Genomic DNA, 27,837 nt, shown 5'->3' on the forward strand with positions numbered 1-27,837 from the left:
TGGTAATATGGCCAGTGTTTCCAACTGTGTCCTTTATGAGGAGAACAGACTCATTGAACTCATGAAAACAGGTATATTGTTCTTATGAAAATAAAATTTACTGAGAGTTTCTGAACCCTGGAGAGATCAGGCAGGGATAAAAAGTAAATGTTTCATCTTTGTTTACAAAGGTATATTTTACTAAATTGCTTTAAGTCATTGATAGTTGAAAAAGTTTTCTTAAATCTGGAAAATCAAAACATTTAAAAAATTAGCAATAGTTCAAATAAAAAAGTGATAAAAAATATAATCATCCTCCTTAGTTCATTTAGTCCCATGTAATTAATTCTTGTCGATTTTGATCTTGCATTAGAAGTTTTATGAAATCATCAGTCTCTTCACTAGAGTTCTTTAAATTCTTACCTAGTTCAAATGGTATAATCTGAAAAGTTATCAGAAACCAGTATTCTAAAATACTTATTAAAGTCCTTTCCATGAATCTTTCTGAAGTTTAAACACTTTGCAAGAACACATTTATAAAAGCATCAGAGTAAAACAATAACTTAAATATAAAAACTTTAAAATGGCCATGGTTAAAGATCTGATGGGAGTTGCAATTGACAAAGAAATATGGTTAATTCTGTGACACGTAAAACTTTAAGATAATAACTAGAATTAAAGTGATAACATACCAAGACAAATCAGATTTCTAGGAATTTCATACAATTTCTGGTATACTTATATTAATAACATGTAGCCACACAAATATAAACTAAGAAAGTTCAGGTTACATATTTTACAATACTTCTCACATAACTTAACATATCAAATAAGACTAATTAGTGCAAAATATCTCTTTTTATAAGGAGAAAAAACAATCTTTTGAGATGTTCAGGGGCTGTCTGGAAAATTCCAAGGTTAATTTGAGGTCAAAAGAAACTTTGTTTAAAATTTGATTTGGGGGAAGTCTGTCAAAAATATCAATAAGTTTTGAAACACTGACCAAATAAGGTCATAGGTCACTGTGAAAAATACTTAGTTATCTGTTTAACCAAAGTAACAATTAAAGATTTCACAGGACAATAGAAAAGACTACATAATTCTGAGCAAATTCTAGTTTTTTTTAATATTGAGAAGACTAGGTTTAGTTAAGTAAAGACCAGTATATATAGTATGAAGCGCCTGTGTATATAGTATTTTGGTCAAGCACAAAATCTTTGCTTTCAAGCAGATTACTTAAAAGGTAAGGAAACCCCTTTCAGAACCTCTTACCAGGAGCAGACCAATAGTCCAAGTGAAATTTATCTTTTTGCAAATGAAAGAAAATTTAGTACAAGTTTTACATAAGTACACTATTGACATTAAAGTTTAATTTAAAAACTCTTATAATGAATTAATACAATCTTATGCAACTTAATCACACATAAAATTTTTTTCAAGATTTCTTTTCCACCAAACTACAACTTTCTATATCCATTTAGGTTTTGTTCTATCTTTTTCCTTTCTTATTCTGGAATAATCATTCTGCTTTAGAACAATCTTTTTTTCCCTTATCAAAACTGTATTTCCATTACTAAAAACACACAACCTACTTTTTGTTTACAGTTATTTTCTTTCATTCTTATTATTTCCAGTAGTTTTGTAGTTAAACAAATAAATGAAAAACAAAACACCTTAACTCTTAGCTTTTTTAAAAATCAGTCTTGGCAAGGGAACATTTTGTATTTAAAAAGAAAACTCCTTTTTGGCTGACAATTTCAACTTTATTATTCAAATATTATTTTTCAATTTCAAAAACATAAAAAAGAAATGATATAAGGCAGTTGTTACAGAATAATTACAGTTTTACTCTTAGTACATAGTATAACTGTCTGTGCTCTACACTAAATGAATAAACTCTTTCTACTCCTTCTAATAATACAGTTAAAATAAACCACATCTTTTTGGAAATTACAGTGTGAGATCCACTCATGTCTATAGGTTCATCCTGACATTGCTCTGCTAGACCAGGAATGATAGGACAGGCAGGGCCAAAAGAATTCCCACATTTCTGCTGCACAGTGTGGCTCTAAACTGAGTAGGGAGAATAAATATTTGAAAGATGGAACAACTTCTAAACCAATTTAAAAGCTATAAGTATCTGGGAAGCCACGACTAGAATTTCCAGCTTTGCAAGTAGTTATAAGAAATGGGGAAAGTTTTTGTTTTTGTTTTTAAAAAAAAAAATTGCTGTCAGGCCACAAATCTTAAAAGACATGGGGACAAAGCATGAGCCTATGAAAGAGTGGTTACAGCTTGGCCTTGAAAAGTTATCACTGTGTGTGTACAGGATAAAAGGGTAGTTGTTCTTGTATTGGTCTTTTCAGTTGGCTGCACAAACCCTTTTATTGCTCAACTTACTGTCGTAAGAGAGCAGTGGTTTTCAAACATCTTGGACCATTCCACAGCAGAAGAAAGCCCTCATAGGAGTTCCATTGCTTCTCACTTTCCACAGGGGTTCCTGCTGTTTTGCAAGGATTCTCTTTTGCAATACTGATGCACATAGTTTGTGCAGTTAATTTATGCTTATCACTCTTAGCATTCCAATACTTTCTTATTGATTCATTTTGTATTCTCAGCTCCTCTTTCAACTTTTTAAAGAAACTATTTGCAATCTTTGCTTTTCAGTGAAAACTAGGAAGCAGGCAATTGTGAATTATCTGTTACATCGGCATTTTTTTGATTGGCAAATTTATAAATGAACTTCATGATTTCTAGAAACATATTTCCTAAAAGCAAAATTTCTCGGTGTGGTACAACCATGTTTATAGATCCAAATATCTTTGGTTCCTCTGCATTAGAAATCAAAAAGTAGGTAAACTTAGACTTATTTTAAAATTAACATTTCAGTATTTAATCTTATCTGGAAACGATCTAGGCATTCAATAATTACCCATCATTTAATTTAACTTCACAAAATTCTAAGAATGGAAGTTAACAAAGATTTGGTAGATATATCATAAAGTAGATATATCATAAAACAATCATTGCAAAAAAACAGCTTCCCCCAAAAACTCTTATCCCATTTTCACATATTTAAATAATTTGTTTTTCACAAATTATGATTATGTTTAGATTACCTATAAAACCCTCATTAGACATTAGACAAAGTAAGTTATCATCATATGTTATTTTTCTGGCTGACAAATTTTGTAAAAGAGATAGTATAAGCTTACTGACTTTTAATAAACCTAGGTAGAATAAAAGTTGTATGTCTGCATTATATTCGATGTTGATAATTTTAAAGACATGTCTACTTTAATTAAATCAAACTTAAACTAGCTTTAATACCAAATATTTTCCCAGGTGATGTGAGCCTGAAAAGCATTGGCATTAGTTTCTATATTTCTGAGAGTTTTACTATACCCAGTCCTTAATTTATAAGTGCTTATTTGTTTTTAAGCCAATTAAATAGAGTTCTTTTAAGAATTAATTTTAGTAATACCACCCAGAAGCAGAAGATGTTGCACATCTACAGAATGCATACATAGACACACATAGAAATACAGATAGACATACAGAACTTATAATTTTATTTTAAAATTTTAACCATGATATGGGTAATTGTGAGAAAGATACTTAAGGTTTTTTATTTGCCCAATTTCCAAATAGTTCCTTATTCTTTATTTTCTAGTCTAGGCAGAGTTTTAATTTCCTTCTTAGCTGTTTATATTTTAAAAGCACGGTTAAGATTTACATCTTCAAGGGAAAGTACACAATTTTTCTCTTAAAAGTTTTGGAGCATGGGCTTCCGTGGTGGTGCAGTGGTTGAGAGTCCGCCTGCCGATGCAGGGCACACGGGTTCGTGCTCCGGTCCGGGAAGATCCCACATGCCGCGGAGCGGCTAGGCCCGTGAGCCATGGCCGCTGAGCCTGTGTGTCTGGAGCCTGTGCTCCGCAACGGGAGAGGCCACAACCGTGAGTGGTCCGAGTACCGCAAAAAAAAAAAAAAAATTTTGGAGCATATTTGTCTATTAGCAGAAATCTAGGGTATTTACTATTTAAATTTTTCCTTCTATTTCTTAGGTGAAGTACAATTGTACTTCCAATGTCCTGATTTTTTTTAACAATATCTGCAAATGTCTGAGGGAAAATAGGAAAGAGTCTGAGTGGATTTTGAGTTGCTTTCAGAGTTATGCTTCTGTTTTTCTAAAGAGTCAACTTGTAAATCAAGAATTGCTAATTCCAACTCTTTTTTTGTCTGCATTTCTGTAAGCCATCTTCAAAGAATTGGATAGACTTTCCCATTATAATGTTTATGAGTGATTAGCCCATCTAACCACATTATTTGAATTTGCCTTTTTATATCAGGGAGAAAATTTTCTAGAAAGGCAAATATTAAAAGATTCTCATGTTCTGGAGCTCCTGGATTTTATGCAGTGTGCCTTTGAAAAGTCTGTATAAAATGTTGAACAAAGATCTTTGGATGTTTTTTCCTTTCTGAGTGCATAATTCAACTTTAGTCCAATTGACTTTATATGAAGAAACCTCTAATATCATTACTATCAAACCTTGATTATTAACCTCTAGCTTAGCCATATCTAGTCATTTGCAGGAGCTCCTGAGACAGGTTCTAGCCATCTGTTTTCTCTGTGAAAAAAGGTAGGGTTGTGTTCTCCAGGAGGTTATGTCTTATCCAATAACCACAGTGTAACCTTGGGTGGGAAGAACATCCCTTAGCAATCAAAGTTCCTATGAATGGGTTTATGAATGGCCATTAATATTTTAAATTTCTCTTTATATTTAGGAGGATCTTTTGAAAGTGGAATTATAAGAACTTTGTACAAGATTTGGTATTGTCCAGGGGACATGCATTCTTTGTGGTAGGGGTCCTATACAAATGACAGTGCATAGGAATATCTGAAATTGGCTGAGCATATTTATCAAGCCCTAAAAAGTAGGAGGGGTTATAAAGAACTGTAAGGAAAAGCTAATCATGTGTTCCAGGTGCCTCTGCTAAATTCATTTTCTGACATACAGTATTTATTCAAGTAACCTGTATACACATTGTTTGGAGGTCAGGCTGGAGTGTCCTCTGTATCTTGTAAAGAAAGGGAAGTGAAAATAAGTAGCTTGGTGTTTAAGGGATTTTCTGGGGAAGTTGGAGGTCTTTTAGAATTTAAGAGAATTGGCTGAGGAGAAGGTTTTGGGTTTTAAGGAGGGGATGAGACCAAGATCTTCTGCTGGTTCAGAGACAGGGAGTTGGGAATAAGGGGTGTGTAAGAGGAAGGATAAGGAGAATTTACATTAGGGGGTGTATAAGAAGAAGCAGAAGGGGAATTTATATTAGATTTTTTTTAAAAAAATTTATGTTTAATTTCTGTTCTTTCTTCATCTTAAATAAGTCCCTAAGGGGAGCTGCTATATTTCTTTGTGTTCTTTTTTCAATTTGATCTTCTCACGGATACCAATAAAATAACTGTTTCAGATAAACTCTCTCTAAAAATGTTTCAATTTGGAAGTTTTTCCAATTCAAAGGATCCATTGCCTGGCCATTGATGAATAAGATCTTCTTAATAGTGACACAAACCAATAAGTCTTTTTACGGCTTAGCCATATATGCAAGAGACAACCCTAAGAAGAGTGCAGAAGATATGGTCCTTATAAGTTCCAGAAAGTTTATTCCCAAAGGTAGCCTAAGAAAGCAAAGTCCTTCATTGCATAGGTAGTAAGAATGATAGAGTGAAAACATTGTCTCTGGTTTCCTATCAGAACGTGAGTTACCTTTAGTCACAGATGCACTGATCTGTGACACCGGGCAGGCATCACTGGAATGGTAGTGATGGTAGTGCTTTCGAGCACTAACAAAGCAAAAACAGTTGAGATGACAAAGGCCACTTGTGGTCTGGGACCCCTTATGACAATTTCCCCTGAGAGCTAGTGTGGCCAAACAGAGAGAGTGCTGCTTGTGAGGTTGTGTCTCAGAACCCCAGTCTATTTGGCCACCAAGATACACCCCAGTAAGTGCACTTTCTAGATGACAGACACTAGACAGAATATTCTCACTGGTCGCAAAGGCAAGCTCTCAGGACACTGAAAGAAAGACAAAAGTAAAAATCTCATTCTGTTTTTACTTAGGGGACCCGCAGCAAAGTTCTTCCAAAAAGACACCAGTCCGGTGAGAACCATGAACTTACCAGTCTATGAGGCCAGCTTGAACAGCAGACTTACAGGCTATGCCTGCATTCTACTTACAGTTTTGTTTTGTTTTGTTTTTTTTCTCCTTATGACAAATGTCACAACAGTGACAAAGAAAAACAGTGACCATCTCTGGGAGGAAAAGTATCAATCAAAACCAAGTGTACTTGTACCACTTTTTTTTACTAGAGTCACTATACCTAAGAAACTAATTCCACAAATATTTTCTCCTGCTAATTGAAATTTAGAAAAGGAAGAAACAAAACATTTTTATCTTCCTCTTTTGACCACACATATAGGGAGATCTGGGAGAACTGACATTGGCAAGAATTTTAACCTTCTGCTGGCACTTGTCAGAAGTCCCAGAATCTCTCAGCTGCAGCAGCCCTGGAGGAAGTAGCATACAGCCAGTGAAGTTCATCCTGCTGCCTGCACCAATGGTAGGGTAGGAAAAATTTTCCTCTATCTTTGTAGGTTCTTTGTGGCTGGTCTAATAATTAAATTGTCATGAAACAGATCAACAGGAGAAAACAGTCAAATTTAATTCTGCATGTATGGGGACCCCAGAGATATGAGGTTCAAAGAAGTGATGAAGGAAGGCAGCTTTTATACCTTTTAGACAAAGAAACAAAGAGACAAAGAGACAAAAAGTTTGTGAATATTTGACAAAACCAAGGGATATTTGCTTGGGTAGCAAATTAATGAAAAAGTAACAAAGTTTGTTCATGCAGCATTTTTGGCCTTGAATTCCCTATCTTTGTGATTAGGATGCCTTTTATCCTGCTGGTATAAGGAGGATGCCTTCACATGGGAGATTTATTTCCTGCTTTCAGGGAAACAGAAGACAGTCAGTGCTGTTCTTGCACCAGCTGTTTCTTAAGTAACTAACTCAAAATAATCAATATGTCAAAGTGGTATGAATTGGGACAGCCTTCCCTGAACCCTATCAATGTTCTATTGAAGCAAACAGAGCAATGTAAAAAGAATTAAAGTACACCAATTCCAGAAGTGAGACATGAATCAGAACATGTTGCTCTGTCAAAAAAATTATTTTTTCTTAATTTGCATAATGGCTATAGTCTATGTTTGATCTAATTAGATACTTATAACAAAATTATAATCCCTAAGCAGACTAATTTTGTGAAATAAGTCAATACAATGAGTTATTTGTCTTCATATAAACTTATATAGAAGTTGACTATATTATTTAATAGTTGACTATTTTCAGCTGTTTAATGGCTTGCACAGACATTATGTAAAAATAGACTTGTAAGACCATATAAGAGGATTCAAGAAAATTTGAAGAGCACACAAAGGTTGGAACAATTCAATTAAGATGTTACAGTTAACAGTATTCCCATTAATTATATACATAACTTATTGGGATTCAACATCAAGCACTGTCCCAATAGCAAAACCCATTCTTTGGTACAGTTTCATGTTTTTAGATTATTAACTACAAATTAAACATGCATTTTGATATAATTAACCCCTAACTTCTATCCTTTTATACATTTCAATCAGAATGATTACAGACATTAGCACATGAAAAAGAACAGTATTAATACATGCACTGGAATTAATTGGAGACCATCTTGGGTTATTTATAAAAATATCATGTAGGGATATTTTGTCCTTTGGTACCAACAAACTGCCTCAAAAATTACAAACATTGCTTACTTCTAGACTGGCTCTTCCACTTGAAAGTCACCTAAAATATGTAGGTACTTAATGTATCCTTATTTTGTTGACTGGAAGTAAAAATTATTAAAGAGACATTTAAACATGTAATTATATTTTTCTTCCCCAATTTATGCAAATATCTCTATACTTTCTCCCTTATAATTTCCATAATCACAGAATAAACTTACTCTGTATTAAAGCTGGTGTCAATCAGTCTATGAGTAGTTACTGATTCTATTAAGACAATCAGTGAGAGAAGTAGAGGGAACTTTGATCTCTGTAAAATTATACACATCATTAGGAAAACATCACCTAGAAAGAAACTTGAAATAATCAGCAGCACTCAATTAAATCATATAATAGCAATAAACAGAATTATTCACTTTACTAAAATATTTATGTGAAAACAAATATCATACAAGTATACTACAGATAAGAGACAATGAAACTAGCTTCACTTTTTAAAAGTCTCTTTGGTTTACTGTTTGGCTGTAAAATTCTGGAAGCCACCCATATAGAAATGTTTAAAGAGGGAAGAAGTTTGATGGTGTGTCATCAATGTCAAAAAAAATAAAAATAATTGGTCAGTAGTGTCACCACGGTGGGTCTGCCTTGCTACATGGAAAAGTTGGAGCTGAATGGTGGCTTCCCCATCACACTGAACAAGTTCTTTTCCATTTTTCAGTCTCCACCAGGTCTGATTCACTTACTTGCATGCCCTCTTTTGCACAGAGGCTCAGAGTTTGCAAGTACTGGACTAAATAGTGGAATTTCAAAGAAATTTTGATTCTCAAAGATCTAGAAAAAACCAAGGTTGACTTGCTCAAGAAATATATATATATAGTAGAAAAACAGTGGGCATATCTCTGGGAGTTAATGAAAGAGTTGAACAACCAAAGTTCCTGAAAAAAGAAATTAAGATTATGCTAAGATTTTAACATCGGAATCTTTAGCCACAAGAAAATTGGCATTAATGTGACTTGACTCTGAAGTCAAGTTTTATGTCCCTCTGCCTCTGTGTTCTAAAATTCTTGAAAGAGAGAATTTTATCTGTCCACTCTGTGTCAACGGTCCATGTCAGAATCATTCTCTGTTATGACACTTGCTGGGATACGTAGTGTAGAAATGACCACAGAGGGCTTGCTTCTTCATTTTAGGACTTTTCCAGAGAAGGGGCCCCATTGTAAGATAGACATTTAACCCAAGTCATATTTAGTGAATATAATTATTCCTGCCTGTTCTTTCTTCACCCACACATATTCTGGAGAGTTATGGGGGAGTGGAGATACAACAAAAGATAATTCTAAGATTATTTTCGATAAATGCTCAATAGGATGAAAATGCTCAGGCTTTATGCAATTGCTATATTCTTAATATCAAAATTATGTCATACACTTAAAATAAAAATGTGTTACCTGAAGAAACTTAACAATCAATTTTTCCCCCAAATCAGTTCATTAGGTAATGACAGTTATTGTCTTTTAAGATAATTGTTGAAAATACAATCTCATAATACTACAAAACATAAATTGCTTTAACTTGTATTATCCAATACATTTATTTTAGAAAAAAATTATGTACCATTTGAATTAGTAACTAAAACTATACTACATTAAATGTGTAATTCAAAGGACTCTGAAAAACTACATGCTTTTTCTATTAGTCATTATATCCAATAATCTGATGAAATGCATCTCTTTCAATAGCCCAAATGGAGCATTACTTATTCACTAAAATCAATAGAAAATTGTCATGTCCTTCATTTATGCTAAAGTCTTGTTATACTAACATAGAAAAAAATCTAAGGGGTGTGTGTGTGTGTGTACACAATTACACATGTAATATGTGTGCATTTGCAACTGTTTAATGTAGTGGACCAATGACTTCAAGTTCTGATTTGCCATCTCAGTTGTCTACCAAGATTGATTGCCTTAAGCATCCAAACTTAAATGTTTCCATGGAGCATATTTTGTTTCCAAACATCCCTGTTCAGAAAGAGACCAACCCTCTCCTAAAAAAAAATTAACTATGCTTCTCATTTTTATTCATTTCTTGAAGATGGTACATAGCTTACTACCTTTCCACCTTAAATTATGGAATTATTTCATAAACTAAGTTTATTTCATTTTGTTCAATAGAATATTCTGTGATGATGAAAATGTTTTAAATCCACACTTTCCAATACAGTAACCATGGACCACATGTGGCTATTAAGTATTTAGGAGGTGGTTAGTATGACTAAGGGTCTGAATTTTTAAATTTAATTAATTTTACTCATTTTAAATTAAGCAATGTGGTTAGTGGTTACATTATGGGACAATGCACATCTATTATTCACTTCCACAAAATTCTGCAACCTCCTCAAATCCAATTTCTTTGTTTCTCTTTCACATCAGCTACTAATTGAAAGGATTATGTCCTGGCCCTTAGGGTCTGAGTTACTGGTACCCCAGAAATCTTAGAGGAGTGTGGCAGGGTTTTCTAACTTCCCTTCCATCCATTATTTAAGATTGACATGCAAATAAGACCTATCCAAAGTCACACACATTTATCTCTTCCCCAGAGTTAAGCTATAAGAAAGCAACACTGTAATGATGACTTTAAAATGTAAATGCAGAGGTGTGTTTAGCATTATAATGGGAATATAAATCAAGAGTTCAGGCTCTGTGAGGCCTAAAGGAGAAAGATGTACATTTGCTGTCCTAAATGTGTATTGGAGTAAGAGAGTTCTCCATTTCAAAACCAAGAGATAAGGGACATGGTATTCCATCCTCATTTCAGTTCCAAATAAATCCAGAAGATTGTCCCTACCAATGTTTTCAATCCTTAGAACTGTGAAAGGTGGAGGAGATTTGGGTCTTCAGCCTTAGCGGTGATGTGTATGAGAGGAATGAGGATTAGAAGTATATCAAATCGCCTCCCAAAGAACTAACCAGTCTATGTGTGCCTCTAGGTATGCAGACCCACAACAGAGAACTTGTTTGGACCTCCAACTGCTGACATCGGTTTTATAGATAGGAGCTAGAGTAGTAATGCCAACTGTAAAGAATAAAGCTTTTTATGACCTCTCACCCCAACTTCCAGGCAGAAGAGGTAATATACTTGCTTCTCTGGATGCTTTGGGCCTTTAGTAACATGCTCAGATCACTGCTCTAGAGCTCCTTACACTGTATTTTTCCACTTTGTATTTTGGTGAAATCTTTGCTTGTCCATCTTCTCCAATAAATGTTAAGTCACTTAGTAGCAGATGTGCTGAGACAGATTCCCTAGAAAATAGTCTCAGAGACTGAGATTTGCAAGCAGGAATTTTATTAGAGAGTGTTTGCAGAGAAAAAACAACAAGACAAAACAAATAAGCAAATAAGAAACACCTAAGAAATTGAGGGAAGTAGAATAGGGTAGGAAAAGTTAAAGTGCTATAGCATTTGCAACCAAGTCCTAAACTGGTCCCATGAGGAAGCTCTGAACTGGGATGGCTTTCAGAGAAGTCCAGATTGAGACAAGTAGTTTGGATTTTGTGCTATAAAAGAAAATGTCCTGATATGGGCTGCCCCTGAGGAGAAACTATTATTTTGGGCAAGATATCTCCCTTCAGCTGAGGAACACATTTGGGAATGAATTCATTGAGTAGTCAGTGGGCAACACTCAACAGGTAAGGAATGTGTGCCTCTTTACCGAAGGGGTATCTGGCAGTACACAGCAGCTTGCAAAGTCAACTCCTGGCACCACTTGGATCAACTTCTTTCTATGATAATTTTATCCTATCTGAGCACAGTTCCATCCAGCTTCTTGTGTTTTTTCCTAGGGTAACTTAATTCATGTATTGATAAATAGAATGAACTACAACCACTACCTTTGCAGCTGGTAGGGGCACAAGGAAAACCTGTCATATTGCTTCTTTGTTAACCATTTCAAATCATTCTTCACACTGAACAAACATCTTAGTTGGGCTAAGTGGCTCATCTGGTATGGTGACCCAGACCGTCATCTCTGCGTGGTTTGAACCATAGCTCATATCATATGATTTTTCAGATTATAGCTGATACATTTGTCAATTTATCATCAAAATTAATCAAGGGAAGACAAAGAGATGCCTTAATAATCACCAGGGTGCAAAGGAATTATGTCTTGCCACCAGTGTACAACGGTGGACCTACCTCATCCTGGTGATCAGGATCAATTACCACTGCCATGCTGATCTCTTGCCAATAATGAGCACAAAATGACAAAATGGCAGCTGGGGTCCCCTGGTGAAAGCTTATCTTCTCTGGGAACCTGAATATTTAGATCTTCAGTACCTAGGGTTGTTGAGACAGGAAGTACAACTTTCCCAAGGGAGTCACAGGGAGTAATGGTAGGCAGGGTCACTCCTACTCCTACTCCTTGGCCCCAGGACCTATGTATTCTACCTTTTGGGAACATATCACCATATAATGGTTATCAATTTAGTTTGTCCTGAAGGATAGCACTCCATACTCACACAATAACATCTCCAAGTTATTGCCTCCGCTATTCCTTTAAAATGTCATTCCATCAAGTTTCTGGGTAGTGCAGAAAGTAATATAATCAATAGATCCCATGGTTATGTGTCTCCTGATATACCTCCTTTACTGTAAAGTGGGCCATTTGGTCAAATGCAATGTCATATCAGATCCTGTATCAGTGGATCAAGCATTCTATAAGTCCTTAGGTAAAAGTGATGGCTGAGGTCCTGAAGACGGGAAATAAAACCCATACCTGAAACATGTATTGAGTATCATCAAGATAGATTGCTGCCTCTTCTAGGACATACAGAGTTAGTATGCAAACAAGTGGCTGGCTGGTCTCCAAGAGGGCTTAAAATACCTATGCTGCTGCCAGTTTAAACATAAGGCTGGGGCAGTACTTAAATCTGTCTATGCTGATATGTATGTTTTTAGGGTCATGAATACCTCCATCTCTGATGCCATAGTTACTTCTTCATATTAACCTTGTACCAGCATTGGGTGGCCAATGACATAGTCTAATAGATGTCAACTCATTAGAGTATTTGTTCTCTATTTAGTGCCTCTGTGACTGGTGTTAACATACAAGACAACAATCTCCACACATTGTATCCTTTTCCACAGGTTTTCCACATGCCTCTTCCCCTAGACTCCTTTTTCACTGAACTTCCAGTCTATTTCCTTCTCGGATGCTCAACAACCATCCATGTCATCCACCATTGCTTATGAATCTGTATATCGTCTTACCTCAGACCACTTCTTTTTCTCTCAGAAGATAATAAGGTGTACCCCTTGATGGTCTGCCTTTTGGTAGGATTTTTGCCCACTATTATCTTTTAGTACCACCTCTGAGCATGGCTTAGGTAAAATTAGAGTTCATTTTTTAGCCAAGACTTGGAAACAACCTAAATGCCCATCAACAGATGATTGGTTTTAGAAGATACATACTATATATACATATACATATATATATATATACACAATGGAATATTAGTCAGCTATAAAAAATAATGAAATAATGCCATTTTGCAGCAACATGTATGGACCTAGAGAATACCATACTAAGTGAAATAAGTCAAACAGAGAAAGACAAATATTATATGATATCACTTATATGTGGAATCTATAAAAGTAATACAAATGAATCTGTATATGTAACAGAAACAGACTCGCATACATGGAAAACAAACTTATGGTTACCAAAGGGGAAAAGGAGGGAGGAAGGGATAAATTAGGAATATTGGATTAACAGATACAAACTACTATACATAAAATAGATAATCAACAAGGATTTGCTGTATAGCACAGGGAACCATATTCAATATTTTGTAATAACCTTAATGGAAAATAATCTGAAAAATATGTACATTTAACTGAATAACTTTCCTGTATACCTGAAACTAATGCAATACTGTAAATCAACTATTCTTCAGATTAAAAAAGGATTTCATTTTTGACCTTCCCAAATTACCAGATTTACTCACATGTGGACCAACATTAAATTTCTCCTCCTTCAACAGTCTGTAAAGAACTCCATGCAACCATAGATTTGAACAGAGTTGTAACAGGGTTGATGACATTAGAGTTGGGATGATTTTTCATGCATCTTATATGTGCCCTTTGGACTATTCATGCCTAAGTTTGTTTTTGTTTTTGTTTTTTTGCAGTACGCGGGCCTCTCACTGTTGTGGCCTCTCCCATTGTGGAGCACAGGCTCCAGACACACAGGCTCAGCGGCCATGGCTCACGGGCCTAGCCACTCCGGGGCATGTGGGATCTTCCCGGACCGGGGCACAAACCCGTGTCCCCTGCATCAGCAGGCGGACTCTCAACCACAGTACCACCAGGGAAGCCCCATGCCTAAATTTGAATGTACTACTTCCATGTTTTGATGAATTACTGCTGATACCTTAGATTTTGTCACATAGTCACTTTTTGTCAAAAGGACAAATACTCCATCTCTACTAGAACTCAATTTCATGACAGGAGTATGTCTTCTCACTTTCTATAATTCTCTGGCAAAGATAAACAATGAAATATTTTTCAGCTTTAAAAGGGAGTTAAATGCTGACACATGCCACAACATGGATGAACCTTGAAGACATTATGCTAAGTGAAATAAGCCAGACACAAAATGACAAATGTTGTACTATTCCATTTTTATGAGGTACCTAGAGTAGTCAAAGTCATAGAGACAGAGTGTAGGATGATGGTTTTCAGGGAATGGGAAGAAGTGATAATGGGGGATTATTTTTTAATGGGTTTCAGTATGTGAAGATGAAAAAGTTCTTCACACTTTTCCATGGATGGATTGTGGTGATGGTTGCACAACAAGGTGAATGTACTTACTGCCACTAAACTGTATACCTAAAAATGATGAAAATGGTAAATTTTATGTTATGTATACTTTAGCACAATAAACAAGTATTTTAAATACAAAACAAAACAAAACAACAAAAACCTCTAGGTGTTCCTCTCTCGATACCATATGGTTAACTAATTAATGGCTGTATGACCATTTGGGGAAGGTCTGGGAGAATCATTGTCATATAGTCTTGCTATGACATTGCTGTCCTGGGGATCTGGCCTCACTTTCAGTCAATTGATTTTGAAGATACATCCTTGATTTATTTTTATTGTATACATGGAGTAATATCATTTTTAGCTGACCTTAAGAATGCCATTTTTATTAACAAACTCCAAGCCTCTCAGCAGCCAATCTTCTTGGCTGCCACTCCAATCTATCTACTCATTATGATAATTGTAACCACTTGCTTCTGATGGTTAAGAACTGCCACATGCTCACTAATCTTTTGGACTTTATTATTCTCACTGTTATTAAGGAGCCCACCATTCTAGTTCTTTCCATGATTTGTTCATGTAATCCTTGTAACACATCACTGAGATAATGACTAGTCTCCCCAATTTTATGTATGAAGATTTTGAGGCACAGAAAGTTTGTGGGGCATTTATGTAATAAAGTAAGATATTATTGGTCAAGAATACTTCTCTGGAAAAAATAAACCAATAAATATTCATCAAGATCATTATGAAGGAAAATTAAGAAATTTATGAGAGTAGAAATTTCATTCTCCTTAAAAAGATGTAACCAATATGGATCTGTTTACATGATACCTTTTATTTGATAATCAAAATGAAATTTTAAAGTAAATGCTAAGACTTAAAAGTTAAAAATGACTTATTTTCATGAAACAAAAAAAAATATGAGAAGGTACTTTGCTAGTTTCTTCTTTTCTTTCAAAGTTTTGTTTTACTAAATAAAACCTTTTTTACTTTCAAGTGACAAAAGAGCTCTAAAAAGGCTTTAAAGACATTGTGAAGAGCAACAAAGCAACTTGCTCAATTGACTCACAAAACTTTACTCACAGTTATAATCTCATTTGTGGTTCACCTTGCTGTTCAGCATTGTGATTTTATAGTCTAAAATCCCATAAAGAGAACCTCAGACAATGAATGGAAGATTCACTTAAGTACAAATGAATAAACGGTTATGATATAATCAGATATGAGATATGCTTAAAGAAATGTCTGAGGAGTCAGGTATCAAAAAGGTCAAGACAGTATTTCCTTCCACAGAGCAAATCAGTTTGTGTGTGTGTGTGTGTGTGTGTGTGTGTGTGTGTGCACGCATGTGTGTGTGTATACTTCAATAGCTATTTTTACAAACACCTCCCCAAAAATGCATGACAGTTTGTTGCATAGCAACAGTTCAAATAAAAACAAGTGAAAACACTTTTCCTGTGCATGTGTCAATGTTATGGTTAAAGAGCAAAAAATAATGCAATAATATTTTAATGAGGCTTATAAGGATAATTAATTTGGGATATATCACAATCCAGTTACTTATACTCAGTTAAAATTTTGAATAAGTGCTTCCACTTTTAAGATGTATGGTATTTTTAATCTTGTTTATTGAATGGTCTTAACTGTTAGTAAAGTTGCAAAATATAACAGTGCACCATCTTTAATTCAATTTTTTATATTATGTATGTTTAAAAAATCTGTTTCTAAGAAATATCAACTTAGGGTTAATGTATTGATTTAGAATCAAAAAATTAAATTCCTCTTGCTGGTCTGATGCGTGCACAAAATAAAATTCCCTTTTACAGTTATAAAGTTCAGTTTGTGGGTGAAGACATTTTTCTTTATAAACCACATGTCTTTTTATGCAGACTAGGTAAAGAAAAACATATATATAATTGAATGGTCAGTTATTTGGGGTTTCTAAATATGTCCTAGATGACCAAAAAAATTAAAATACTATATACAAATAATGTTTTGTTTGTTGGAGAGTCAGAAGAAATTTTAGGATGACATAATGTAGACAGTAAATGGTAATTTAGTTAAATCTCCAGAAATGTACATGATCATGTAATAATTTTAATAGTTACAGGATAGAAGACACTGAATGATAAAAATTAGAGATTAATAGACCCTAAGAGCTACAAAAACACTGTGATATTCTTTATTTATCCTTATCTTTCTGATGATAAGAAAGCTGTGGTCCAGAGAGTTAAGTGACTTTCCCAAAGTTATACAACTACTTGGTGGCAAATTAAATAATTGTTTTGGAAAATTTCTGACTCAGAAAAACATTTACCTTTTTAGGCTTTCTTATTTTTAAAAAATCATACTAATTCTTACAAAATATTTATCTTTTTCCTACTACATACAGGTAAATTCTTTTTCCTTGGAAAAATATGCTTAAAGAAATAAGTGAAAACAATAAACTATAGTTATTTGAGCTAAATAATGTTTGGATTGGGATTAAATGGGAAAATATCATGTATATAGCAAAACTCAGGTATTCTTGTGAAAGAGAAAATGGTAACAGTGGAACAAGCAAAAGCTTCAGCCTCCAGTAGCCCTCTATTTGAAACCAGCCCAGTGTTTTACTTTAATTTTGTCAGCCTCAATGTTCTCATTTGTAAAATAAAGATAACATTGCATGGGATTGTTGTAAGTATATGTAACATCTGAAGAGCTCCTGGCATCTAAATTTTATTCAGTATATGATATTCTTGCTCATATAAGGACCAAAAAGATTGGGGTTAATATGACAGATCATACCATAATTAATTGACTATACTTTTTCACACTGAAATTGGAGAATTTCAAAGACATTTTGGAACTCTGTAAATTTTGACTCCTTCTTCATAGTTATATGGTAGTATTTTTTTTTAATTCCACATTATTCTGGCCTCAGATCATGACCCTCTCATTCTTTGTTTTATTACCAAATATACATTAACCATCTACTAAGTACAGACAAATGAAGAGGACAGTAGTGTTGTATTATAAGAACAGTTTCAGAAGCATATGAAGATGATGCTACGTAAGTATGGGATACACAAAATCATGGCAAAATAGCAAAGGAATAAGAAGGCTTCCTGAGAATTGATACCCCAGAAGAGTCTTGGAGGAGGAGTAAGGGTCTAGCAGCTGAGGGAGATCTTTCCAGGCAGAGTGCAACGTCGTCCCAGGCACCAAAAGAAAATGAACATAGCAGGTTTAGAGGGCAAAACTAGCTTGCTGTGGCTAACTTGGAGGATGTATGTTGTAAGAGGTAGTATATAAATCTGAAGAGTTGTTCAGAAGATAAATTGAGAATGGCCTTATAATCCACATAAACACATTTTTATTTTTCCTGCAGTCAATTAGAATTCCCAGACAAATTGTAAACTGGCACATAATGTGATCCACACTGCTTTTCTGAATGATTACTTTGGTATAAAATAAATGCTGGCAGCTTAAAACCAAAACTGGAGGTAGTAAAATGATAATTTAGAAGATGATTAAGGTGATGATGATAGCGATAGAAACAATAGTAAATACTGTATAGTCTTATATGTGCAAGGCCAAATTCTGTTTTATTTTTTTCTTCCAGTTTTATTGAGACATAATTGACATACAGCACTGTATAAGTCTAAGGTGTACAGCATAATGATTTGACTTGCATGCAGCATGAATTGATTACCACAAGTTTAGTGATCATCCATAATCTCATGTAGATACAGGATAAAAGAATTAGAAAAAAAATATTTTCCTCCTGATGAGAACTCAGGATTTACTCCCTTTACTTTCATATATAACATACAACAGTGTTAATTATATTTATCAAGTTGTACATTACATCCCTAATATTTATCTTATAACTGGAAGTTTGTACCTTTTGACTGCTTTCATCCAATTTCCCTCCTTCCAACTCCCACCTCTGGTAACCACAAATCTGGTTTATTTTTCTATTAGCTTTTGATTGTTTGTTTCTTTTTGAAGTATAATTGACTTACAATACTATGGTAATTCCTGGTGAAAATTATAGTAATTCAATATTTCTATACATTACAAAATTACAAAATGATAAATCTACTTACCATTTATCATCATACAATTATTATTATACAAGTACATTATTTTTTACTATATTGCCTACCCTGTATATTTCATATCCATGATACATTTATTTTGCAACTGAAGTGTGTACCTCTTTAATCTCCCTCACCTATTTCTCTCATCCTCCCACTCTTCCCTCTGGCAACTACCTGTTTGATCACTGTATCTACAACTTTCTTTCTGTTTTGCTGTGTTTGTTATTATTGTCTTTTGTTTTTTAGATTCCGCATTTAAGTGAAATCATACAGTATTTGTCTTTCTCTGTCTGACTTAGTTCACTTAGCATAATACCCTCTAGGTCCTTCCATGTTGTCACAAATGGCAAGACTTCATTCTTTTTTATGTCTGAGTAATATTCCATTGACTTGATAGCATAGTCAGCTCATCAGCTCAGTCATCTTCATGATTTGAGTTTCTGGTTCTTTCTATCACATCTTACATGTACTTTAATCTCTCACTAATCCATTTCCTCAAATACATGAATAGAGATATGTGTTCATTCATGTGCTTTGAAGGTTTATCTCATTCCAAAGTAGAGACAATGTGGCATCTCTGCTTTCCATCTCCTGCTGCTTTCTTCCTCTCCCTCAAGAGACAGAGCCCTTTCTTCTTTAATGAGCAACATATTCCTCTTCCTGTCTTTGTATCCATAATTAGCTAATACGATTTTCCCACTTAAAAAAAAAAAGAGTGAGGAAATTACCTTCCATAAATGGTGCTAGAAAAACTGGACAGTCTGTTCAAAAGAATGAAACTGGTCCTCTACCTTATACCATATACAGAAATTCACTCAAAATGGATTAAAGACTTGAATGTAAGACCTAAAACTATAAAATTCCTGGAAAAAATAGGTGGTAAGCTCCTTGACATTGGTCCTGGCAATGATTTTTAGGAATTGATACCTCAAGGCAAAGGAAAGAAAGCAAAAATCAACAAGTAGGACTACCTCGAATTAAAAAGCTTCTGCTTAGCAAGAGAAATCATCAACAAAGTGAAAAGGCAAACTATGAAATGGAGAAAATTTTTGCATATTATATATCTGATAAAGAGTTAATATCCAAAATATATAAAGAATTCATACAACTCAATAGCAAAAAAAAAAAAATCTGATTTTAAAAATGGGCAGATTGGGATTGACATATATACACTAATATGTATAAAATAGATCATTAATAAGAACCTGCTGTATAAAAAATAAATAAGCAAATAAAAAAGAAAAAAATGGGCAGAGGACTTGACTAGACAAAGAAGATGCCCAGCAGGTACATAAAAAGCTTCTCAAATTTACTAATCATCAGGGAAATGCAAATCAAAACCACAATGAGATATAACACCTCATAACTGTTAGATGGCTATCATCAAAAGTCAAGAAATAAAAAGTGTTGGAGAGGATGTGGAGGAGAGGGAACACTTGTGCACTATTGGTGGGAATGTAAATTGAAGCAGCAACTATGGAAAACAGTATGGAGATTCCTCAAAAGATTTGATACTTGAACTACCACATGACCCAACAATTCCACTCCTGGGTATTTACCTGAAGAAAACAAAAATACTAACTGGAAAAATGTACCCCTATGTTCATTACAGCATTATTTACAATAACCAAGACATAGAAAGAAACTAAGTGTCCATCAATGGATGAATGGATAAAGAAGATGCTGTATATAGATTCGATAGATTATTCATCCATAAAAAAGAATGAAATTTTGCTATTCACAACAACATGGATGGATCTTGAGGGAACTATGCTAAGTGAAAGAAACCAGACAGAGAAATACAAATATTAAAAGCTAAAACAAAAACAAAAAAAACAAAAAAAACCCAGAGCTTATAGATATGGAGAACAGATTGTTGACTGCCAGAGGTAGGAGGTGAGTGAAATAGGTGAAGGGTCAAAAGGTAAACATTTCCAGTTATAAAATAAATAAGTCATGGGGATGTAATGTACAGCATGGTGATTATAATTAATGATACTGTATTGCCTATTTGAAACTGGCTAAGAAAGTAAATCTTAAAGTTCTCTTTACAAGAAAAAATTTGTAAAAATGATATTCTATTGATGGGTTTGTAACAAAGCAAGGGTGGGATATGCTTGTTATTATACCACTAATCACTCCTACATATCTTCCTTGCACACCCAACAGATAAGATGATGCATATTCATCATTTGGAACTTAATACTATTTGTCTTACCATCCCCAAATGGAGAAAAAGAAAAAGAAAGAAAGAGGAAGCACCGCTTGTAGGGCTACTATTTTTCCAAAGAATAATCACCTTGTTGATTTGGAGCGCTGCCTTTGCCACTGCCCTCACCTAGGAAGATCTGAGACAGGATAATATGAGAGGGCAGAAAAGAAGCCGTAAGGAAATATTTCCTTGATACTCAGTGTTTGGAGGCCTCCTGTTTGTTTCTTAGAGCAATGCTTAAGGCTAGGGTCAGTTCTTTCATCTGGCTTGTGCTGGTGTATTCCTTGACTCTTTTTTTTGTTTGTTTTAATTGGGGTATTGTTGCTTCACAATATTGTATTAGTTTCTGCTGCACAACAAAGTGAATCAGCTACATGTATACATATACCCTTCCTTCTTGGACCTCCCTCCCACTGCCCCCCATCCCACCCATGTAGATCATCACAGAGCACCAAGCTGAACTCCCTGTGTTATACAGCAGGTTCCCACTAGCTATCTGTTTTATACATGGTGGTGTATATGTATCAATCCCAATCTCCCAATTCATTCCACCCCCCCCCCACCACATCCACACATCCGTTCTCTGTGTCTGTGTCTCTATTCCTGCCCTAGTTCATCTGTACCATTTTTCTAGATTCCACATATATGCATTAATATACAACATTTTTCTCTTTATGACATACTTCACTCTGTATGACAGACTCTAGGTCCATCCACGTCTCTACAAAAGACCCAATTTCGTTCCTTTTTATAGCTGAGTAATATTCCATTGTATATATCTTCTTTATCAACTCATCTGTTGATAGGCATTTAGGTTGCTTCCACGTCCTGGCTATTGTAAATATTGCTGTAACAAACATTGGGATGCATGTGTCTTTTTGAATTATGGTTTTTTTCAGGGCCTATGCCCAGTAGCAGGATTGCTGGGTCATATGATAGTTCTAGTTTTAGTTTTTTAAGGAAACTCCATACTGTTCTCCACAATGGCTGTGTCAAATTACATTTCCACCAACAGTGCAAGTGGGTTCCCTTTTCTCCACAGTCTCTGCAGCATTTATTGTTTGTAGATTTTTTGATGATGGCCATTCTGACTGGCGTGAGGTGATATCTCATTGTAGTTTTGACCTGCATTTCTCTAATAATTGGTGATGTTGAGCATCTTTTCATGTGTCTCTTGGCCATCTGTATCCCTTCATTGGAGAGATGTCTATGTAAGTATTCTGCTCATTTTTGGATTGGGTTGTTTGTTTTTTTGATATTGAGCTGCATGCGCTGTTTGTGTATTTTACTGTATCTTAATATAACTTTTTCTTTCTTCTAGATGTCTGCTTTACGTGTTGTAACTTCAGAGAAAATAGAAGGAAAGCAAATATTCAGAGATCAACATATTTGCCTTCTTTATTTATTTATTTACTTATTTTTTACATCTTTATTGGAGTATAATTGCTTTACAATGATGTGTTAGTTTCTGCTTTACAACAAAGTGAATCAGTTATACATTTACATATGTTCCTATATCTCTTCCCTCTTGCATCTCCCTCCCTCCCAGCCTCCCTGTCCCACCCCTCTAGGTGGTCACAAAGCACCAAGCCAATCTCCCTGTGTTATGTGGCTGCTTCCCAGTAGCTATCTATTTTAAGTTTGGTAGTGTATATATGTCCATGCCACTCTCTCACTTTGTCACAGTTTACCCTTCCCCCTCCCCATATCCTCAAGTCCATTCTCTAGTAGGTCTGTGTCTTTATTTCTGTCTTACCCCTAGGTTCTTCATGACATTTTTTTTCTTAGATTCCATACATATGTGTTAGCATACGGTATTTGTCTTTCTCTTTCTGACTTACTTCACTCTGTATGACAGACTCTAGGTCCATCCACCTCACTACAAATAACTCAATTTCATTTCTTTTTATGGCTGAGTAATATTCCATTTTATATATGTGCCACAGCTTCTTTATCCATTCATCCGATGATGGACACTTAGGTTGTTTCCATCTCTGGGCTATTGTAAACAGAGCTGCAATGAACATTTTGGTACATGACTCTTTTTGAATTATGGTTTTCTCAGGGTATATGCCCAGTAGTGGGATTGCTGGGTCATATGGTAGTTCTATTTGTAGTTTTTTAAGGAACCTCCATACAGTTCTCCATAGTGGCTGTACCAATTCACATTCCCACCAGCAGTGCAAGAGTGTTCCCTTTTCTCCACACCCTCTCCAGCATTTATTGTGTCTAGATTTTTTGATGATGGCCATTCCGACTGGTGTGAGATGATATCTCATTGTAGTTTTGATTTGCATTTCTCTAATGATTAATGATGTTGAGCATTCTTTCATGTGTTTGTTGGCAGTCTGTATATCTTCTTTGGAGAAATGTCTATTTAGGTCTTCGGCCCGTTTTTGGATTGGGTTGTTTGTCTTTTTGTTATTGAGCTGCATGAGCTCCTTATAAATTTTGGAGATTAATCCTTTGTCAGTTGCTTCATTTGCAAATATTTTCTCGCATTCTGAGGGTTGTCTTTTGGTCTTGTTTATGGTTTCCTTTGCTGTGCAAAAGCTTTGAAGTTTCATTAGGTCCCATTTGTTTATTTTTGTTTTTATTTCCATTTCTCTAGGAGGTGGGTCAAAAAGGATCTTGCTGTGATTTATGTCCTAAAGTGTTCTGCCTATGTTTTCCTCTAAGAGTTTGATAGTTTCTGGCCTCATATTTAGGTCTTTAATCCATTTTGAGCTTATTTTTGTGTATGGTGTTAGGAAGTGATCTAATCTCATACTTTAACATGTACCTGTCCAGTTTTCACAGCACCACTTATTGAAGAGGCTGTTCTCTCTCCACTGTACATTCCTGCCTCCTTTATCAAAGATAAGGTGACCATATGTGCATGGGTTCATCTCTGGGCTTTCTATCCTGTTCCATTGATCTATCTTTCTGATTTTGTGCCAGTACCATACTGTCTTGATTACTGTAGCTTTGTAGTATAGTCTGAAGTCAGAGAGCCTGATTCCTCCAGGTCCGTTTTTCATTCTCAAGATTGCTTTGGCTATTCGGGGTCTTTTGTGTTTCCATACAAATTGTGAAATTTTTTGTTCTAGTTCTGTGAAAAATGTCAGTGGTAGTTTGATAGGGATTGCATTGAATCTATAGATTGCTTTGAGTAGTAGAGTCATTTTCACAATGTTGATTCTTCCAATCCAAGAACATGGTATATCTCTCCATCTATTTGTATCATCTTTAATTTCTTTCATCAGTGTCTTATAATTTTCTGCATACAGGTCTTTTGTCTCCTTAGGTAGGTTTATTCCTATGTATTTTATTCTTTTTGTTGCAATGGTAAATAGGAGTGTTTTCTTGATTTCACTTTCAGATTTTTCATCATTAGTATATAGGAATGCCAGAGATTTCTGTGCATTAATTTTGTATCCTGCTACTTTACCAAATTCATTGATTAACTCTAGCAGTTTTCTGGTAGCATCTTTAGGATTCTCTATGTATAGTATCATGTCATCTGCAAACAGTGACAGTTTTACTTCTTCTTTTCCGATTTGGATTCCTTTTATTTCATTTTATTCTCTGATTGCTGTGGCTACAACTTCCAAAACTATGTTGAATAAGAGTGGTGAGAGTGGGCAACCTTGTCTTGTTCCTGATCTTAGTGGAAAGGGTTTCAATTTTTCACCATTGAAGACGATGTTGGCTGTGGGTTTGTCGTATATGGTCTTTATTATGTTGAGGAAAGTTCCCTCTATGCCTACTTTCTGAAGGGTTTTTATAATAAATTTGTGTTGAATTTTGTTGAAAGCTTTCTCTGCATCTATTGAGATGACCATATGGTATTTTTCCTTCAATTTGTTAACATGGTGTATCACATTGATTGATTTCCGTATATTGAAGAATCCTTGTGTTCCTGGAATAAACCCCACTTGATCATGATGTATGATCATTTTAATGTGCTTTTGGATTCTGTTTGCTAGCATTTTGTTGAGGATTTTTGCATCTATGTTCATCAGTGATATTGGCCTGTAGTTTTCTTTCTTTGTGACATCCTTGTCTGGTTTTGGTATCAGGGTGATGGTGGCCCATTGAATGAGTTTGGGAGTGTTCCTCCCTCTGTTATATTTTGGAAGAGTTTGAGAACGATAGGTGTTAGCTCGTCACTAAATGTTTGATAGAATTCGCCTGTGAAGCCATCTGGTCCTGGGCTTTTGTTTGTTGGAAGATTTTTAATCACAGTTTCAATTTCAGGGCTTGTGATTGGTCTGTTCCTATTTTATATTTCTTCCTGATTCCATCTTGGCAGTTGTGCATTTCTAAGAATTTGTCCATTTCTTCCAGGTTTTCCATTTTACTGGCATAGAGTTGCCTTTTGTAATCTTTCATGATCTTTTGTATTTCTGCAGTGTCAGTTGTTACTTCTCCTTTTTCATTTCTACTTCTATTGATTTGAGTCTTCTCCCTTTTTTTCTTGATGAGTCTGGCTAATGGTTTATCAATTTTGCTTATCTTCTCAAAGAACCAGTTTTTAGTTTTATTGATCTTTGCTATAGTTTCCTTCATTTCTTTTTCATTTATTTCTGATCTGATCTTTATGATTTCTTTCCTTCTGCTAACTTTGGGGTTTTTTTGTTCTTCTTTCTCTAATTGCTTTAGGTGCAAGGTTAGATTGTTTATTTTAGATGTTTCCTGTTTCTTAAGGTAGGATTGTATTGCTATAAACTTCCCTCTTAGAACTGCTTTTGCTGCATCCCATAGGTTTTGGGTCGTCATGTCTCCATTGTCATTTGTTTCTAGGTATTTTTTGATTTCCTCTTTGATTTCTTCAGTGATCACTTCATTATTAAGTAGTGTATTGTTTAGCCTCCATGTGTTTGTATATTTTACAGATCTTTTCCTGTAATTGATATCTAGTCTCATAGCATTGTGGTCAGAAAAGATGCTTGATACAATTTCAATTTTATTAAATTCACCCAGACTTGATTTGTGACCCAAGATATGATCTATCCTGGAGAATGTTCCATGAGCACTTGAGAAAAATGTGTATTCTGTTGTTTTTGGATTTGCCTTATTTATTGAATGACACCATTTCCTCCTTCTTTGAATACCAAGTATGAATAAGCAGTACTTAATTCAATCACTAGGGGAGTTGTAAATCAATCTTCCATTGAGGACACCCAAAAGAAATATCATGTGGACCAACAATGTAAGCTACAACCTAACTTAAAATTTTATAGTATTTACATTTAAAAAAGAAAAGATGAAGTGTTTAATAATTTATTTTAACCTAATATTTCTAAAATATTTTGTCAATACACAATCAATAAAAAGGAACAAGATATTTTACATTGTTTTTTTATGCTGGGTTTTCAAAACCATGGGTATTGTACAATTAAAGCACATCTCAGTTTGGATGAAACACATTTCAAGTGCTCAAGAGCCACGTGTGGTTTGTGGCTACCATAATAGGAAGCACAGGAATTTCCCAGCTTTATGTACATGGAAATGGGGGGGATCCTAACTGTCCCCTGTGTTGGTGGGTCCTGGGTTATGTCTCCTGCATACCCTGCCTCTATTGAATTGAAAATTTGAAATAAACTTTATGCAAATGTCATCGGGGTAGAAGTTATCTTAAGTATTCAGCTTTCATTTGTGAGTTGTCATATTCACTTGTGGGTTTTTTTTCAATTTTTTATTGTAATTTATGAATATTCCTTAAAGGACAATATACATACAGAAAAATGAACCAGCCCACAGAGCCCAAATCAAAGAATGGTCCCAAAGCAAACACAGCTGCATACCTAGTACCCAGCTCAAAAATTAAACCAACACCACCACAAAAGAAGTCACCCTTGGGTCACTTCCCAGATCACAGTTTTTCTCCAAAAGTAATCACTAGCCTGACGTTTAACACCATGTGTTTATAACACCGGCTTTATCAACTTTATATACATGGAGTCATACAGTATGTACTCTCTTATTTCTACTTTCTTTATTCACCATTATGTTTTTGTTTTGTTTTGTTTTGTTTTTTCATGGTACACGGGCCTCTCACTGTTGTGGCCTCTCTCGTTGTGGAACACAGGCTCTGGATGCACAGGCTCAGTGGCCATGGCTCACGGGCCCAGCTGCTCTGCAGCATGTGGGATCTTCCCAGACCAGGGCATGAACTCATGTTCCCTGCATCGGCAGGCAGACTCTCAACCACTGTGCCACAAGGGAAGCCCTATTATGTTGGTTTTAAATCGTTTTTGATTTCTATGAATACTTTCCTAAATTGCCAGGACATCGATACATTTTGAGAAAGAGAATAGCAGTCTCTGACAGCCAAGAACTGACCTATCACTGTCAGGTGTTTCTAGGAGCTAACTAGTCATTCACAGCTAGGCCAAGGTATTCTGCTGTGGAGCATAAACAATTTCACAGAATACCATCAGACAAGGTCTCTCTAGGATCATGATGTATCCACATGAAACCATGTTCATTCCTTAATAATTGAAGAACTCAGGAATAAAAAAAAAGAAACAGAGCATATACCAAACCATAAAAATGATCAAAATTCTCTCTCTTCTGGCTAATACAAGTGACCTACTCTTTCTTTAAGAACTATAGCTTTAGACATGTCTCATTCTTCCTACCTTCTAGATAAGATCTGTTAAGATGGCCAATCATAGAATTATCTTCATATTCTGACAGCATACAATTTAGAACAAAGCCCAGTTCCTTGATTCCTCCCCGCAAATCACGTACAAAAGCCAAATCCTGTAAGTACTTTCTATTACTGAGACATTTTAGCTTTCTATCATGTGCTTTCTCTTCTGTTGCAACAAGTAGAAAACAAAACAACACAATTGTGTTCATCTACCAATCACAGATGGGTACTGATAATTTAAAATATTAAAATATTTAAAATGTAATAAATGAAT

The sequence above is a fragment of the Leucopleurus acutus genome, assembly GCF_964270905.1.
Source record: "Leucopleurus acutus genome assembly, chromosome: 4".
NCBI lineage: Eukaryota > Metazoa > Chordata > Mammalia > Artiodactyla > Delphinidae > Leucopleurus > Leucopleurus acutus.